A 16,409-nucleotide genomic window follows, 5' to 3' on the forward strand; every position below is an offset into this window, starting at 1 on the left:
ACATGATACCCTCGTTCAGGTCTTCCCTGTGTTCTGGCGCGTGACCTCTGGTAGGTGTAACGGTGCTAAGAACAGGGCGATACTGTGAGCTGTCTGTGGACACCTGGATTGGTATAATGCAGTGCAATGATTCGTCAGTGACTCAAGTATCTCGTGCTGCGTGTGCACAGTCAGCCCCGCGTTAGTTCTCAAGGCAGCTATCGGGAGGCGTGTCTGCTCTTGACGTATTAGCCATGCTAGCACTTTGCCTGCGCGGACTGCCGTGGTGTGTGTGTGTGCGTGCTGAGTAAGCTGCACTGGAGCTGTTCTAATAGGTCAGCGTGCTCTGCCCATAGCTTATCTAGCTTCCTTCCACTCACATTCCCTTCTGCATGCTTAGTCTCTAGGTGCAATTGCTGCCTTTCGACATTGCTGAGTGCCGTATTTAGTTGCTTACTTTGGGCAGTACCCTCAGGGTTACTTTGAAGGCATCCCACTCAAGGAGACTGTCATTAGTGGAAAGGTCGTAAATCTTCAAGTGCTTGAGTATTGCTGTTCCTAGCGAGGCGCGGTATGTTGGATCTTCTAGCGGTGCTGCCTGCAGGCGCCATGTAGAGATTGGGGGCGTCCTGTATCCCATGTGAGTTGTAATAATTGGGGGTTGTGATCTGAGTGTGTGCGACCTAAGTATTCTGTTTGAGTGGGAGAAGAGCTGCTGACCCTACAAAGCGGTCCAACCTAACATGCAGGTCATGTACAGGAGACTGAAATGAGTAGATGCGTAGTGTGAGGTTAAGGGTGCGCCAGACGTCTATCAGCGCCCAGTTCGCATGCCAGTCCGACAGGGCTTGCGCGTTGGAGGTTGCCGTTGTGCGCGTTAGGGGCGGGTACGATCTGTCTAGCTCTGTTTAGTACAGCATTGAAGTCCCCTCTCAAACGCAGTTTCCCAGATTCAGGGTCGACCACCCTAGCCGTTAGGCCAACTCTTCTTCTATTAGCATCTCCTGTCTGTTTAGCTTGCTTCTCACAAATGCGTATCTCCCCTCAGGGTCTGCGACCACCTCTTCTGCTGTGTGTGGGACACCTGCCTTAATCCATATCATCACCCCCTCCCACGCGTTGGAAGAGTAATTTGTACGGTATACTTGCCATCCCCTGCGAATGTGATCTGCTTCAATCTGAGTTAGATGTGTTTCCTGCAAGAAACCAATGTGTGCATATCAGCGTTGCAGGTATGCGTGTACAGAGTACATGCGAGTAGGTGTGTGCATGCCCTTCACATTCCATGTTACAATATTAGTTTGCGCCATATGCGCGCTGTGTGGCTCCTTGCAAGTGGGGTGTTGACGGAGTTGGCAAGGAACGGAGTACCCGCTGATGGCTCAGGGGGCAGGGTCAACAAAAAGGGGGTTAAAGGTACAACATGGTTGCGTATAACTTTATGAAGGCGAGTGCCTGGGTAGTGCTCGCCCAAACTGTGAGGCCTAACAGTGGCAACTAATATGTGTGACATGTTGAAACATGGGGTTGTGTGGTACATATCCGTCTGTTCTGGTATACACCCCCAGTGGACGCTTCAGATGGGTGTTGGGGCCCTCCTTATTGTGTTCCCTGTGTACTCTATTCTGCTCCATATGTTTCTGGCGAGATAGAGGAGGGGAGTGTGCCAGGTGTATGGGGAGCCCGCCCGACCACCAGGTGCCGTACACGCCGAGGTGCAAACCCAAAGGTGTTGGGTCCACAATTGTGGGGGAATGCATAGTGTTCATTAGCAGTGAAAAGGATACATTTTGTAAAACAATTGTCCATTATTTAGATGATATCATCAGATGTCTGCGGCGCGATGTTTGGCATCTGGAGGGAGTCCCGGTCTTCAGATCTCGATGGCGGCGACCCAGCTGGGTTCTCTGAGCAGAGCAAACGCTATTCAGGTTCGGGGATCGAGGAGCTGGCACGGATTGTTGTTGCTACATTGAGAGCTGCTTGGTGCTCCAGCATCCATTGTTCTATGTCTGATACAGTTGCCTGTGAGAGTACCTTCCGAGGACTTTACCCCCGGCGGCGATTTCTTCTGCCCAAACAGGGTTCTTGCGTTTCTGCAGGGGGCTTGTGTCCTGTTAGAAGTCTTGCCTCTTCTAGACAGTACCAGGCCTCAGTTGGTGTTTCAAAGAATCTCGTTTGTCCCTTGACGACTACTCACAGCATTGCTGGGTACATGAGGGAGTTTCGTATATCCAGCGATGCTTAACTTCTGTGAAGGAGCTGCGCCTTCTTTGTACCCGCACCGTTAATCAGGGAATATCATGACCAGCTGATTCTGTACTCTTATTTCCGTGAGCTTGCGGGTTTCACGAAGTATAGTGTCCCTGGCCCTGTAGTGGAGCAGCTTGAAAGGCAGCAGCCTGGGTCTAGCTCCTGGCGGCAGCCGACGGGCCGGTACCCTGTGCGCTCACTCCACAACTAATTGGACCAAAAGTTGGATCTCTGGAAGTAGTTGCTTTATCCAGTGTTTCACAAATGTGCCTGGGCCCTGTCCTTCCTCTCCCTCCGGGTGGCCCACCACGCATATAATATTATGCCTCGAATGACCCTCAGCATCTTCCAGTTTGTCTTCCAGGGTGGCCACTCTGTCTATAACGTCTTGTAACGCTGCTGCGTTACGGCGTGTGATTGGGGCCAGTTCAGTCAGGGTCTGCTTATTTGTTTGGACTTTTTCCACTAACTTTCGGTGGTCTGCTTTTAATAGGGTGAAGTACGATGTAACTCTGTCAATTTTAGATTTGAGTGAGGTGCGGGTGTTTTCCAGGGTGGCTCCTATCTTTTCCACTGCTTCCAACACTGAATCGAGCTTTATGGAGAATGTTAAGTTTAGGATCTTGCCTGCTTTGTCTTCCTCCGCTCGTTTGGCCCCCGGCGGGCCCAGTTGTGCTGCAGACTGTTGTGTGTTGGCTCGTAGTCAACCCATGACCAATAGCTGGGCAGTAGGCATGCAGGTGTTCGGTAGGGGTGGTATCTGCAGTCTGCTGATTGGGCCTGTCCAGGTGTCGATTATGGGTAGGAAGAGGCTACATTAGTTGGTCTGCCTGCTTTAGGTGCCCGTTCTGTACCCCAGCGGAGGCAAGCGGTTTCCGTGATTGGACTGTGCGTTCCAATATGAATTTGCAGTGGTGCTCTCCGATCCCTGGGGTTAGGGGGACGAAAGTGTAGAGCTAGTTCCCAGGAATCTGCACCTCGTGCGCAAGCACTGTGTTCCTCCTGGAGTATCTTGCACCTGTCTTATGGCCCCGGCTAGATGCCTTTCAATACAGCTGTTTGGGCGGTGTTGAGTGCATTACCTGTGATGTCTGCTTTCTTGGCTGGGTCTAGTGCTAGTTCTGTGTGGCCTCTTATACGTGCACCGCATGGGCCTTTTTAGTTACGGCTTGTCCGTTCCTGTAGAGTTTGTGCCCACCGCGCACGGCGCATGTCATCTTCTGCCAGTTTCTGCCCAGCCAAGGGGATACAGCTTCGCTTTGCGATTGTGCCACAGGAGTCGCATGCTGCTCCATTGACACCACTGATGTTTGGGCCCGGGACGGCCACAGTACTTGTTGTTTGCTCGCAACAGGACAGCCCCAAGGCCTAGCCTGCTCCCCGGCGATTGCTGGTGCTTATCTCCCTCTTTGCTGGCTATTCTTTAGGGCAGGTGGAGGGAGGAAAAGGGAGAGGAAGAAAGCAGTCTAAACCGAAGCTCCGAACTGCACAGGCGGCCTCCCTGCGGTGTAAGGTAACATCTCGTACCTGCGGGGGACGGCAACATGCTGTTAATGCTGTATGAGTTCTCCGCTCCCCCACAGGGTTCTTCTCTTCCAATGCGGACAAGTCTTCACTCTGTGTGCCTCCCGCAGACCTCCGGGTGCATCAAAGTCTCCGATGCAAGGCGCGCCGCGCCAAGTGGTGCCCCAACAGAACGTCACCGGCCCCTCTGTGTCCACAGCTCACTCCCAGCAGTGTGCATTGTGGCGTAGACCCGGGCCATGCTTGCGTGTCTGGTGTTTCCGCCGATGATTTCAGGTTGATCCGTGTATCAGCGTATCGGGCATCAGATCCGCTGTGTTTCGAGGCGGCAAGGTGATATTACGCAGTGCGTTTATCAGGATAATGGGGGGAGACGTGCAGAGCGTTAGAGGTTCGCCTCCGCCATCTTGGCTGGCTAGCCACACCCCATACTTATTATCCATTCCAATTACATGAACTCTGTCATCAATGCTACTGTGGATTTGGCAGAGCTTCCAACATCTAGAAAGCCATTCTTTCCCTTCTTAGAGTGAGAGCGATCTACTCAAGATATTTTTTGGTTCAGAAAAAAGGCCAGAAGAGCCAACCAGTGAATCTAGAGGGAAGCATTTTAAATGTTGGCCATTCATCAAATCTTTCCTCCCTTCAGGATAAGCAATTGGGCATGTGCTGTAATTCTACAGGATGCCTACTTTCTAATTCTGATTTTTAAAAAGCATCAGACGTATCGGAGGTTTGTAGATGGAGCACTACACCAATATACTGTGCACGAAAAGAGAACAATTGGGATGACAAAGCATGTCAATGACTACAAAGCAGTCTCTTTGATGGTGGTTAAAGACATCAAATAAACTACAAGGTGTCTTTCTAACAAGAACATCCAACCTATATTATTGTTGTAGATGCTTTCTTTTAGGAAGGGATGATTATCTAGGAGCTCTGTCTGCACAAGTCCATTTATTTGGCGAGTGAGAGCTTTTTTTACATTAATTACCTTGAGCTCAAGGTTAGGACTAACTTGTGGCTGAGCTCTCAATCTGACTACCATTTCTCAAGGTAGACATGAGGGGTTATTCCTTCAGATTGGGTTCCACCTTATACCCCAGGTAATATTTGAGGGTAACAGAGGCTTTGTGGAGGAAGTATAGTTGGGGGAGGATTTTTTGGGGTGGAGGGGGAATGATTTTGAGAAGTATTCATATTCAAGGCAGGAAGGGAGATTTGAGTGACCCTTCTGATCATAGTGCGACTTCCTGGCCTTCCTTAATAGGCTGTGAAAACAGGAGTGCATGATTGGCAGTGTTTTGCCCAGGAATGGTCGTCAATCCCCAAAGTGAGACCAAGACACACAGTCAGTAAAACAGCGATAAGAGTGTTAACAGCCTCGGTGATGAAATCAAGCCTGGGTTGGTGTTGCAGTTTGCAAAAAGACATTCCCTAGGTATACTTGACCTGCAAGAGATCTACCTGATGAACCCACACCGCTTGTTTCCCAGCAGGTTGAAGGTGTGGTGGTTGGTATACTGAGTTATGTACCTGCATAAGAGAGGAGACTCTGGCCTATGTTCTTTTTTTAAACTATTTTATTTTGAATTTTAAGAAGAAACATGCCACACAGAGCTTTGTCTTCATCATTGCTGGATACTACAGTATGGGTAATAGAACGAACATACACACCCAAGTTAGTTATAACAGCCGTTGTAATGTGTCCCAACAATACAGTCTCAGTTAGTGCTATTGGTTCCCCTCTCATAAGACCCGTAACAACCAGTGACATTCAGTCTGAAATGTGCACTTTGTGGTGGGCCGCCCTCTATGTCCAAGGAGGTCTTTACACACATCTCTGAAGCTCTCAGTGTCTTGGACATTGTCAAATGTAACCACCCTGTTCTCTGTTGCATGTAGGTTGTGAGTGGTCGCCTCATAGTGTAAAATTTGGCAACTCTGTCTCAAACAATTGCAGTGACTTTCCATGGCATGAATCGATCATACCTTTCCCCACCACATGTTAAGTGAGGGTGCCTGCGACTGCTTCCACATCTGGGCCATGCTTAATCTTGCAGCCAATATGATATGTGAGAATCCCTGCTTCTGAGGTATCATCGTGAGGAAGAGTCTATCCGCCCCTGGTCTCCCAGGAGGACCAAGAGTGGGTTGCATGGCAGCGACACACTAGTGATGGAGTGTAGCATGTGGAGGACCTCATCTCAGAATGTTTGAATCAGCAGGCACGTCCACCATGTGTGTAGGAAGGTGCCACATTCTCCGCACCCTTTCCAGCACAACTCTGAACACCTGAACATCTTGTTGAGTCGTATGGGTGTGAGATTGCAGTGTGTTTGAAATTTGTATACTTTCTCCTTATAGCGGAGGCAGATAGACTTGGAGGCCCTCTGAAAGATAGCTCCTAATGTTTTGTCTAAGATGCCTATGGCCAATTCTCTATCCCATTTTTTTTAGTGGGGGTAAGGTTCAGGATGTATTGAAACAGCCATGAGATGCCTTTACCATGAATCTTGTTGAGGTATAAGGCTTTGATTGGTGTTTCCTCCCTTTGCATAACTAAGTGAGCTGGAGGCCCAATGTAATGCCTGGATAATTCTGTAGGAGTTCCATTTCGTCAAGCTGTATTTTTCAATAAGATTCCCCCCCCCCTTGTCCCAAGGTCCCATCTCTGTAAAAGTCCCTCAAAGTGGGAAATTGGCCCTGGTCCCAACTAAAGGAACCGGAGTTGTCGCTCCTGGGGGGGAAAACCGGATTGTTAGTCAGGCGAGTGAGTGGAAAGGGGTATATTGGTAACGCCTGTTCCCCCCCCCCCGTATGACCCACCAGTGAGCCAAAAGTGTAGCCGTCAATGGCAGGGCGGGAGGGGGTGGGGATCTGTCACCCAGGCTATCTCAGGCAGCCACTAAAGTCTGTCTAGGGGAACCGGTGGGAAGGCTAGTTCCACTTGCACCCAAGGTCATCAGGAGTAAGGATTCCAATCAAGTGAGGGATGGAGTTGCATCCCTAAAATGTATTTATCTACATCAGAAAAGCCCAAGCCCCTCTCAGCCATGGATTGGATGAGAGATGCCCTTGCCATCCTCGGAGATATGCCTTCCCATACAAAGGTGAGCATTTTGTTGCAAATAAGTGTCGGTCTTATTTTGGGGATTGTAAGGGGGAAGGTTTGGAAGATATAAAGTAGTCTGGCATGAAGTTAATTTTAAGGCAGTTAAGCTGATTCAACCAGGAAATATCCAGCTTGCCCCACCTATAGAGAGTCTTTGAAGCGTGATAGGCCAGAACGAAGTACAGTGCGTTGGGGGTTTGCAGGATTTGAGAGAACGGATTTGAGATATTACATTGTGTCCATGACTACTCCCGATGTCAAAAGTTGGACCACCTTAGTTAGGGGTTCTTCTAGTAGGGAGGTGTATGTTTTGTAGAATGTGACTGAGTACCTGTCTAGGTCCATGCCTTGTGGGATGGGATGTTACTAATTGCAATTCTGACCTCTTTAGGAGTAATGGCCTGTTCTAATAGGCGCAACTCAACCTACCTGACTGGGGTGCGTAGTCATGAAGATAATCATCCTAGTATTTTGCCCATCGAGTTTTTGGGCTTGATAGAGGGCTGAGTAGTATTGGTGGAAGACATTGACTGCTGTAGCCGGTCCTGCAGGTCCTCAATTTCTCTGATATTGTTACTTATCCACCGTATGCATCGTTTTCTGGGCTAAGAGCCTGTCGGCATTTTCCACCGTTCATATAAGGTTTTGTTGCCGTAGAGCAGCTTCTTGGTTGCTTCCTTCATTAGTATGTGCTCGAGTTCACCCTTGAGCCGTCGTCTATTCCATAGTGTCCTATGTGATCACCCCAATTCTATGCCTTGTCTCGGCCTACAGTATGAATATTTAATACCTCCTTGTGTTTCCAAACACTGTCGTGTGGGAGATGAGCTCCCCCTGAAAACAGCCTTTATCGGGTCACATAGACACCTCACCGTTATTGTTTTCGGCAAAAGTAGTTTTCAAACGCATCTTAAAAGCAATCTTGAAGGGTTGGGTCATGCAGCGCCACCTCATACACTACCCACAGCCTTGAGAATGGTTGTTACGGATCAGCAGGTCCCATTGCTAGCCCCACTGGGGCATGACCTTGTAGGACCCTGGCGTCTATCTTGGTATCCACGAGCCTGGGGACCGAAAGACCAAGAAGTAGTTGAGGCGTGAATACATCTTGTGGACATTGGAGTAGAAAGGGTAGTCTTGTTCATGAGGGTCATGGTGATGCCAGGCAACTACTAAAGAGAGATCTAACATTACTTGAATCAGGGTAGTGGGTGTGTGGGACTCGCCTTTTTCGTCTTTATTTAAAAATGATCCAAAATTTTTAGAAAGATGGTATGGCATTCTTAACAAATGTTTATTGGATTTAATTCTATTAATCATAGAAGAACTATCAAAAATCTTGGAGGAATTAAACATCGAAATCACTCAACTCAAAAGTAAATTGTCCACCAAACTAAGCACAGATGAATGGTCACAGGCACTGATGGATATCAATGAACAACTATCCCGACACATCCAAGAAATCAATGAACGAAAAGTGACACTATGGACTATAAACTGGAAAAGGTATACAATTGAGCTGAAGTGTACACCAGAAGAAGGCATCTGAAACGGACACATCGCCCGCTATTAGTGATTCGGAAACCAACAAACGTAGACATAAACCTGCGAGTCAGAAAGAACATCTTAGTTCGGACATTGCATTGATTACAGCCACACCATCCACCTAGACTAGCACATCTTCATCTGCGGTTCCTTTTTTAGGACCGGAACACCTAGGCAACGAAGAACCAGGAGGGGCAAAAGAAGGGGCTGCTTCCGATTCTCTAATGGAGAGACGTGTAATCCGGAGTCAAAAATAACCAACAAGGAAAGTTTAGTAATTAACATTTCCTCTACTCCGCTGAACAGCTACGAGATAGGGGTTTTACAAAAAGGAACTTCATTTCTGCCAACATACACATCAAATATCTTAGAGGCGGAAGTGAGTGTATATACATTTATGCGCACATTGAGATTGAGACACTTTTTCGATAACATCATGACAGAGCCTTTTGAAAAGCAGGAGAATACCCTGCAAGGGTTAAAAGTCAAAAGTATATACGTGGCACCTATCAGCCACAAAGTGTTGGACACTTTTGAATCGCTAGTTTAGAATGACCTACAACATGTGTTCAATCATAACAAAACCAGATACTCCAACCTTCCCATGAAGGACAAGAACACTTTTTAACGTTTAGACAACACCACCAACATCACGTGTGTCAATGCAGAAAAAGGAGGAGCGCTGGTCATAATGGACACATCTCACTACAATCGAAAAATTGAAGAACGTGTACATGACTTGACCACTTATTCCAAAATAGGATACAATCCTACCGAACATTTTCAGAGAGCACTCAAAACTATTCTCGACAAAGCGGTCAGCGACTGCACCATCGGAGAAACAGACCGTAAATACTTGATCCAGGAATTTCCCGTATGTCAAACGTTACGGATGTTAACCAAGATCCACAAAGATCTTTTAAACCCACCAATGAGACCCATAGTGTCAACTCGAGGATCCATTCATGAACCGGTGGGCAAATATTTAGACCGACCTCTACAGTTTTTTGTACAACAAATGTCAACGTTGAAATGGCAATCTCATGAAGACAATGAGCGAATGTCATCATACAATCAATTAAATAAATTTTTGATTTGAACATTTGGAACTTCTTTGATTATCTTATGAACCTTATGAACGTTACAACACTGGCAGTGCGCACAGAGGGACACTTCCCGATAAGGGAGGTGCAACTTAAGTGCTATCCAATTTGAAAGACAGTTTCCTTTGGAGAAGAATTTACATCCCCTGGGATTTGCAAATGTATGAGAAGTGTAACTGTGTGGGGTACCAATAGGAGAGAAGGCGTTTAGTGTCAATTTTGAGGAGGTGAATCTCCTGGAGTAGTGTCACAAAATCCTCTGTCTGGCAGCGGCGGCCCCCTCATTAGGGCTGAGGAGCATCTCCCCCCCTGCTGCCAGTGAAGCAAGGGGAAAATAAAATGATAATAAAATTGTTTATTTTTTACTTCTCCCAGCCAAGGAGTTTGAGGACGGGGCGATTGCTGCTGACTGGCAGCAGGGAGTGGTGCTCACTCCAGTTTAATGTGCACGTCACTCTGGCCTGCTGTCTTGTGATGGCCAGCCTAGCATGCACACTTTAAACCTCTCAACCTATCTATCATAGGCAGCTGTGCGGAGAGCAGGCACAGGTCCCCACTGCCTGCTAGAGCGTCGAGACAGCCTTCTACAGCCAATTCTGGTGCTGCTCTCATGCTGCTAATCTGCAGCCAGTCCTACACAGAACCCCCTCGGGTAAATTCACCCTGCAACTCACTGTGTGGACGTAGGAGAGAGCTCTGCCAGGATGCAGCCCCGGGGTCACGCCATCGTGGTGGGACCTGTATGTCTCAAGACTTTTCTGAAGTGATGCCGGCCTAGGCCTGCTGGTGTCTCTGGGGCCCGATAAATGGATGGGTGGAGACACCTCTGTTAACTCGGGTGGGTCCGCTGACAAGCCGGAGCCTGCCCATAGCACCACTGCTGTAGGTCTGCCTCCAGGGCAAAAGTTAACACCCTGCCACATCGGGGCTCGCTCCTGTCTCCGCCACTCCAAGTGCTCTCTCCGGGACTCAGAAGCCTCCAGGAGTGCCGTACAGCAGGCCCACAGGTCTCAGGACCGTGTTGATTCCGGCGGGCACCAATGAGGAAGCAGGCCCGTCCTGGAGGCTCCTGAGACCCGGAGTGTGCGCTTGGAGTGGCGGAAACAGGGGGAAGCCTCAATGTGGCAACATCTCCCCTGAGCTCCGCGTGGGTGCCCCTATCCCCCCACCCCCAAAGTGTTGAATCCTGTCAGGAGCGGCCCTTAAAATCCCCCCCCCCCCCCCCCATGTCTGGTGAGAGAAGGGAGAGTTGATTGCACCCCCCCCACCCCTCCCCAAAAGAATAGATGTAGTCCTGATAGATGGAGGATCGGCAGGGCTGGGCAGCTGCTAGTAGCGAGGCGGCCATCTTTGGGCTATGCTGATTGAAGACTTCACAATGGCGCTGCTGTCCTTACGAGCGAAAAGGCATTAGAGCCGCGAGTCCTGCGTGCCGCAACAGGCCCAGGCTCGCCCTCATCGCTCTCCTGCCTCCCGTTGTAGGCTGCCATTGCTGGCGACCCTGCACCTCTTCCGCACCGCGGGACTCGCAGCTGTAATGCCTTTTCGTCCGTAAGGACAGCAGCTTCGGAGGGGAGTCCTCAGTCAGCATAGCCCAAAGATGGTCACCTTGCTGCCAGCCGCTGCCCAGTCCGGCCGATCCTCCATCTATTGGGACTACAATACAATGGTGGGAGTTCTTATAAGGGAGAAAATGGCGCCTGAAGAGTGTGCATCAATTAGAATGAACAACAATTTCTTGCTGTGAGAGGGAAAACAGCCTGAGCCCTCAAAAAGACCCTTGGGTCAAACAAATTATACAACAAGCCTATGCACACGCTCCTATCAAGACAGATTGTAATAAATCATTAGTAAACATAATGCATCAGAAAATAAGATTGATCAATGAGTGATTGTTCTTTTTTTTGTCTTTTAATCCAAAATGCCCAGCCAACACGTGTTTCATCGTTAGGGATGTACCCTCCGACTTCTTCAGGGCTAAAACAAAATGTATAAAAAACACACAATGTAATATAAAGTATTTCCATATGTAGATGCATGACAAAAATAATGAACACAATTATTCACCATAAAGTGGAAACCCCAAACAGTACCACCTAACGTGATTGCGGTGAGATTGATATCCAATTATGTAACACAAGTAAAAATAGTGTGGTGGAAATTACCCATGCGATCAACGCTGACTAATACATTTTGGTATGCACTGGGTGGCAAAAAAAAATAATTTAACAAACAGTTCATGTACTCTAATGCTCCTGTGATGTGCAGAAAAGTAAAGAGCACGACAAAGAGGATGAAGACCATTCCAGTACTTCAAGTTTGAAATCAACTCGTCTCTCTCTTGACAGACATAACGGGTTGGACATTTTGAAAATCACTTATGCCAGAATTCGCCACTTTAGGGGGGAGAAATAAGGGGACCCTCACGGAGCTCGGGAGACGCTTCTTGCTTGGTTTCCTTCCTGGGCCGCGCGCCCCCTTCCCCGAGGCCTATTTTAAGTATCTTCAATCAGACTCCTCCCAGGGCATGATGTGGGAGGTACCAGACATTGATGCCCACTCTCCACACACTACAACCTCTAGCAGCCTGGATACAAAGGGAAGGTCTGCGCTAGATGTTTTAGTAGCAGTGAGAGGTTGAAGATTTGGTGTGTCTTTACACAGATGGCTTGCTCTTTCTTCACTACCTGTGATGGACAGGCCGGAGACTGTTTTCGATCTTGTACCTTTTTGGAGACGTGCTTGGCATGGTGGTTAACTGGGACAAGTCAGTCATTCGCTCAGTACAAGGAGGAGAATCTGTCCAATTTGTCCATGATGTGGGTCGGGGATGACAAACAAGTGTCTTTAGTACTGGGGGCGCACCACCCTATGCTTTTTGTTTCCATAATGTTCCTGACACTCACCTCGAGCTGGATCTATTTCAGGGACTGTTTACTGTGTGGCTCCTCTGTGCCTGCCTCATTTTCCCCATTGACTCATGTAATGCTTAGCTACTGGTGTAATGTTCTTCTCCATTTCAAACTGGAGAGTAAACTTACACACAAGACGCTCCTATTACAAGGTACTAGACTATCACTCTGAAGCGTTACAGGGGATCAGATCATGGGAACAGAGGCACATGACGTTTTTAAGAGTATATCTGGGAAGTTCAAACAACACAACTCAAAATTCTACAAATACTCTCATTTGCGTTATGTCTTGCAGAAACCTAATAGATTTACTGTTCCCTTCTGTTAGACCTGTCAGCCCTTTGGGTGGTCCCTCCTCATCATTATTTATTTTGTCCCACTTTTGCCTCAAACCCTGTTTGAATTTTTCCTTTTTGGGAACCACCAGACTTTTTCGTGTTGCTGCAGATTCAGGGAGCCATTTTAGCTACCCCTGAAACTTCTGTCTGAGGGCCTGGAGCACAAAATGGTGGCCACCTGTGACATCACCAGCATCCACTGGAACCTACCAGCACCTTCCAGAACATTCCAGAACCCTGTGACAGTTGGAGGCGGTTTAGAATGTTGGGAAGCTAAGAGAGAGAGTTGGCAGTTGGAGTTGGCAGTTGGCACCTGACTGGTGAGGGGTGAGCAGCAAAAACGTGAAGGAGGAAGGAGTGAAGCAGCAGGGGTGGAAACTTGTGCCTGGAGTGGGGTCCATAAACCCACCCTTGATGCTAGTCCCTACTGACGGAGCCCAGCCTAGAGCCCTGTGTGGGAAGAAGTCAGAAAAACCATCCTGAGGACCTGGACAGCAGGAACAGGCCTTAGAAACAAGAGAACAGCAAGATCCTGACCTGGAAGCTGGTTTCCCTGAAGTCCGACGTCGAGTAGCCTAAGACCTGGAGTCCGAGGTGGAGAAGCGGCGCTGACTGGGAAAGCAGACGTCGTACCCGGAGCCGCCAGAGGTCGAGAGAGGGCGCCGTCAGAGGTCGTGAGGAATACCAGAGGTCGAGGAGGAAGTCACCCGAGGTCGAGTGAGCGGCGTCATCGGAGGAGTGAAGTCCGCCCTCCGGAGTCGTCGGAGACCGAGGTGAAGGGTAACGGAGGTCGGGAGTGAGGATCGCACTCCGGAGTCGCCGGAACCTGTGAGAATCGTGCCGGAGGTCGGGAGTGGAGGTCGCACTCCGGAGTCGCCGGAAACCTGTGAGGAGCACCGGAGGTCGGGAGTGAGGATCGCACTCCGGAGCCGCCGGAAGTCGACATCGAGGCAAGGCCGGCCGACGTCATCGAAGCCGAGGTCGCCATCGGACCGGAGCCGCCCGAAGTCGACATCGAGTAAGACTGCCCGACGCCATCGAATCGGAGGTCGAGATCGAACCGAGGCTGCTGACATCGAGACCGGATCCGCCTGCCGGCGTCGTCAAAGAACTGACATTGTGCCGAGGCCGCCGACATCGAACCGGAACCGCCTCACGGCATCGATACGACTCCAGCAGCGTCGGAGCATCAGAAAAAGGGCAGTAAGTGGAGTAGAGGGCGCCTAAGGCCCTGTGGAGACCTGAGAGACTGCTCTAAGGGGCTAGGGAGGTGCTGGAACCAACCTGACTGTGCCAGGGGTGAACTGGGACTAATCTAGAGAAGTTGTGTGGAGAGAGAGAGCCAGGTCTCTGGTATTTTCCCCCTTTATCTACCTCAGTTTAGGCCTCAGCCTTGACCAAGCCAGGGAGTAGACACCCCCAAGCCTTCCACATCCCCACAAGCTGTGCCTGGGCCAAATCAGCCCTTAGGAATTCAAAAGTGATCTGAATCCATGAGTGTCACTGTCAGCTTTTAAGTATTTATTAGGGGCACTGTATTTATTGTATTTAACCTATTTATTGTTCCACTGTATTTATTGGTCCACAGTATTTATTGATGCACAATATTTATTGGTTACAGTATTTATTGCCTCAGAATATTTAATTGCCTGTCTGTATTGCACTTTTATTTATGCCTTCAGTATTTATGATCACCCCTATTTATTGAATCATTAAGCCAGTATTTATTTGTCCTGCACTTTCTAAAAAGTTTGTATATTGTGATTGTTATTTATTTTCTCCAATCAGCAACTAAGAGAAAAAGCAGATAAAGAAAGTTATTTTTATAATTTTTACGGTGTAGAGTCGTTTTTGGAACGGATGCACGCATGATTATTGTTTGGGTATGTTGTATGCTTAGCACGGAGCCTGATTCCTGACCACTCGAGCCAAGCTACCACAGTGTGTCCGGAAGACCACCACCACCCCTTCTAGTGTGGGAGTGGGTTTCCAACACCTTCTGATTAACTCACTGGACATTTTCACAGAGCTGTGTACCTGTAGGGGAGGCCTACTTGGGGCCACTGGAAGGCCAGGAGTAAAGGAAGGCTAGGATGGCGCCTCTGGAGCTGACAAGCCTACTCCATCAGTGACTGATCCATTTTTAAATACCATCAGCATAGTGGAGTATAGCTCAAAAATATTGTGGAGCATTGGCAAAACTGATTCCAAGAGATATCCGCAGTCTCACTTCAAGACAGGAGATTTCTTTCACATGATTTGAGGCTCTCCAACAATTCCAAAATACAGAGCATATGTGAAGAATGGCAAATGAGGCTAAGACTCCAATTGATCATATGCTTTTGCTCCATGTCCAAAAAGGCCAGAGCATACTGGTCCTCTTATAGTACTGGAGCTTGCATCACATGTGTCAGGCGGCAGGTTTCGCATTGTATTTCGGTGTGGTATGAAACCCGATTGGTCCATATGAACCAGCTGGGGGAAATACAGGAGCAATCTAGCCACCAGGACATGGCTGAGTGTCTTTTGATCTACATTCAGCATGGAAAAAGGCCAATATGAACGTGCCTCTAAGGGGTCCTTCCCCTGTTTAGGTATCTGGACATTAAGTGCTTCATTCATGGAATTCAGGAGCCCCTCCTTCTCCAGTGCCTCATTGTGCACCAATAACAGCCAGTCCACTAGTGTCCCTTCAAATGTACAATTGCCTAGAGCCCATTGCCCACATGTGATTTGGCGTTCTTCAGTGCACCTTTTGGTCACCAGCAATTCCTGCTCTGTCAAAGGGGCCCAAAGTGAATCTCTGTCTTCACGAGAAAGATATGGCAGCTGTAGACCCTCCAGATAGTCTGGAAGCTGGTCAAAACAGCCCTCGCAAGACATCGCTGTATAAACTCCCCCTTAAACGTGTCTCACAGACATCATTTATCATCTTCTGGGTGAAGACCATATTCTCCTCTGGGCCCTAAGCGCCGAGATCCTGTGGACAGCATTCTCTGACCGAATCAGGCGTGCCAGAAGGCGACTCAATTTGACTTCCTCCGTATACTGGTGCTTCCGTCCAGTATCGCGGACACGTTTTTCCAGTCGATCCCATAGCTCACATACTTTCTGGTGCTGTCTAACCCATATGCCCTGTAAGGCTGGATCATTGGAAAGAAGCCTCTCCGACTCCGCATCCGCTCTCGTTAAGTCCCCCTCTAATGTACAGCATATGCCTACAGTGGTAGCCATGCATAACCCCCTTAGTACCACCTTCATGGCATCCCACTCAGTCGCCCTATTCTCTGTACTATTCCAATTGTGCTCAAAGCATTGCCAAGTGCCCTCTAACACCACCTCTTGAAAAACCTGGTCTGACAAGGCCTCTGCATTAAGCCACCACAGGAGTACCTGTGGCAGCGGCCGCTTCAAAGCATAGGTGATCATCAGCGGTGAATGGTCTAAAATATAACTGGTTAAGTAATACGTCTCCAGTACCCTTTGCATGGTGTCTGTATGTATCAGAAAGTAATCCAACCTGCTATGTTAGCCGCTGGGGTGTAACACGAATACTCTAGGGCTTGTGGATGATGAAGTTGCCAGCTATCAACCAGCTACAAACTTGTCTGCATAAACACTGCTGTCAAGAATGTTTGAT

At 48.6% G+C, this 16,409-nt stretch overlaps 1 protein-coding gene across 6 annotated transcripts in view; it reads left to right on the forward strand.

Moving 5' to 3' along the window:
* Nucleotides 1-16,409, forward strand: part of FBXO43 (F-box protein 43) — a 450,652-nt gene that overhangs the window by 375,098 nt on the left and 59,145 nt on the right. The gene's annotated exons all lie outside the window — the stretch shown is intronic.

The sequence above is a fragment of the Triturus cristatus genome, chromosome 5_1 (assembly GCF_964204655.1).
Source record: "Triturus cristatus chromosome 5_1, aTriCri1.1, whole genome shotgun sequence".
Taxonomy (NCBI): domain Eukaryota; kingdom Metazoa; phylum Chordata; class Amphibia; order Caudata; family Salamandridae; genus Triturus; species Triturus cristatus.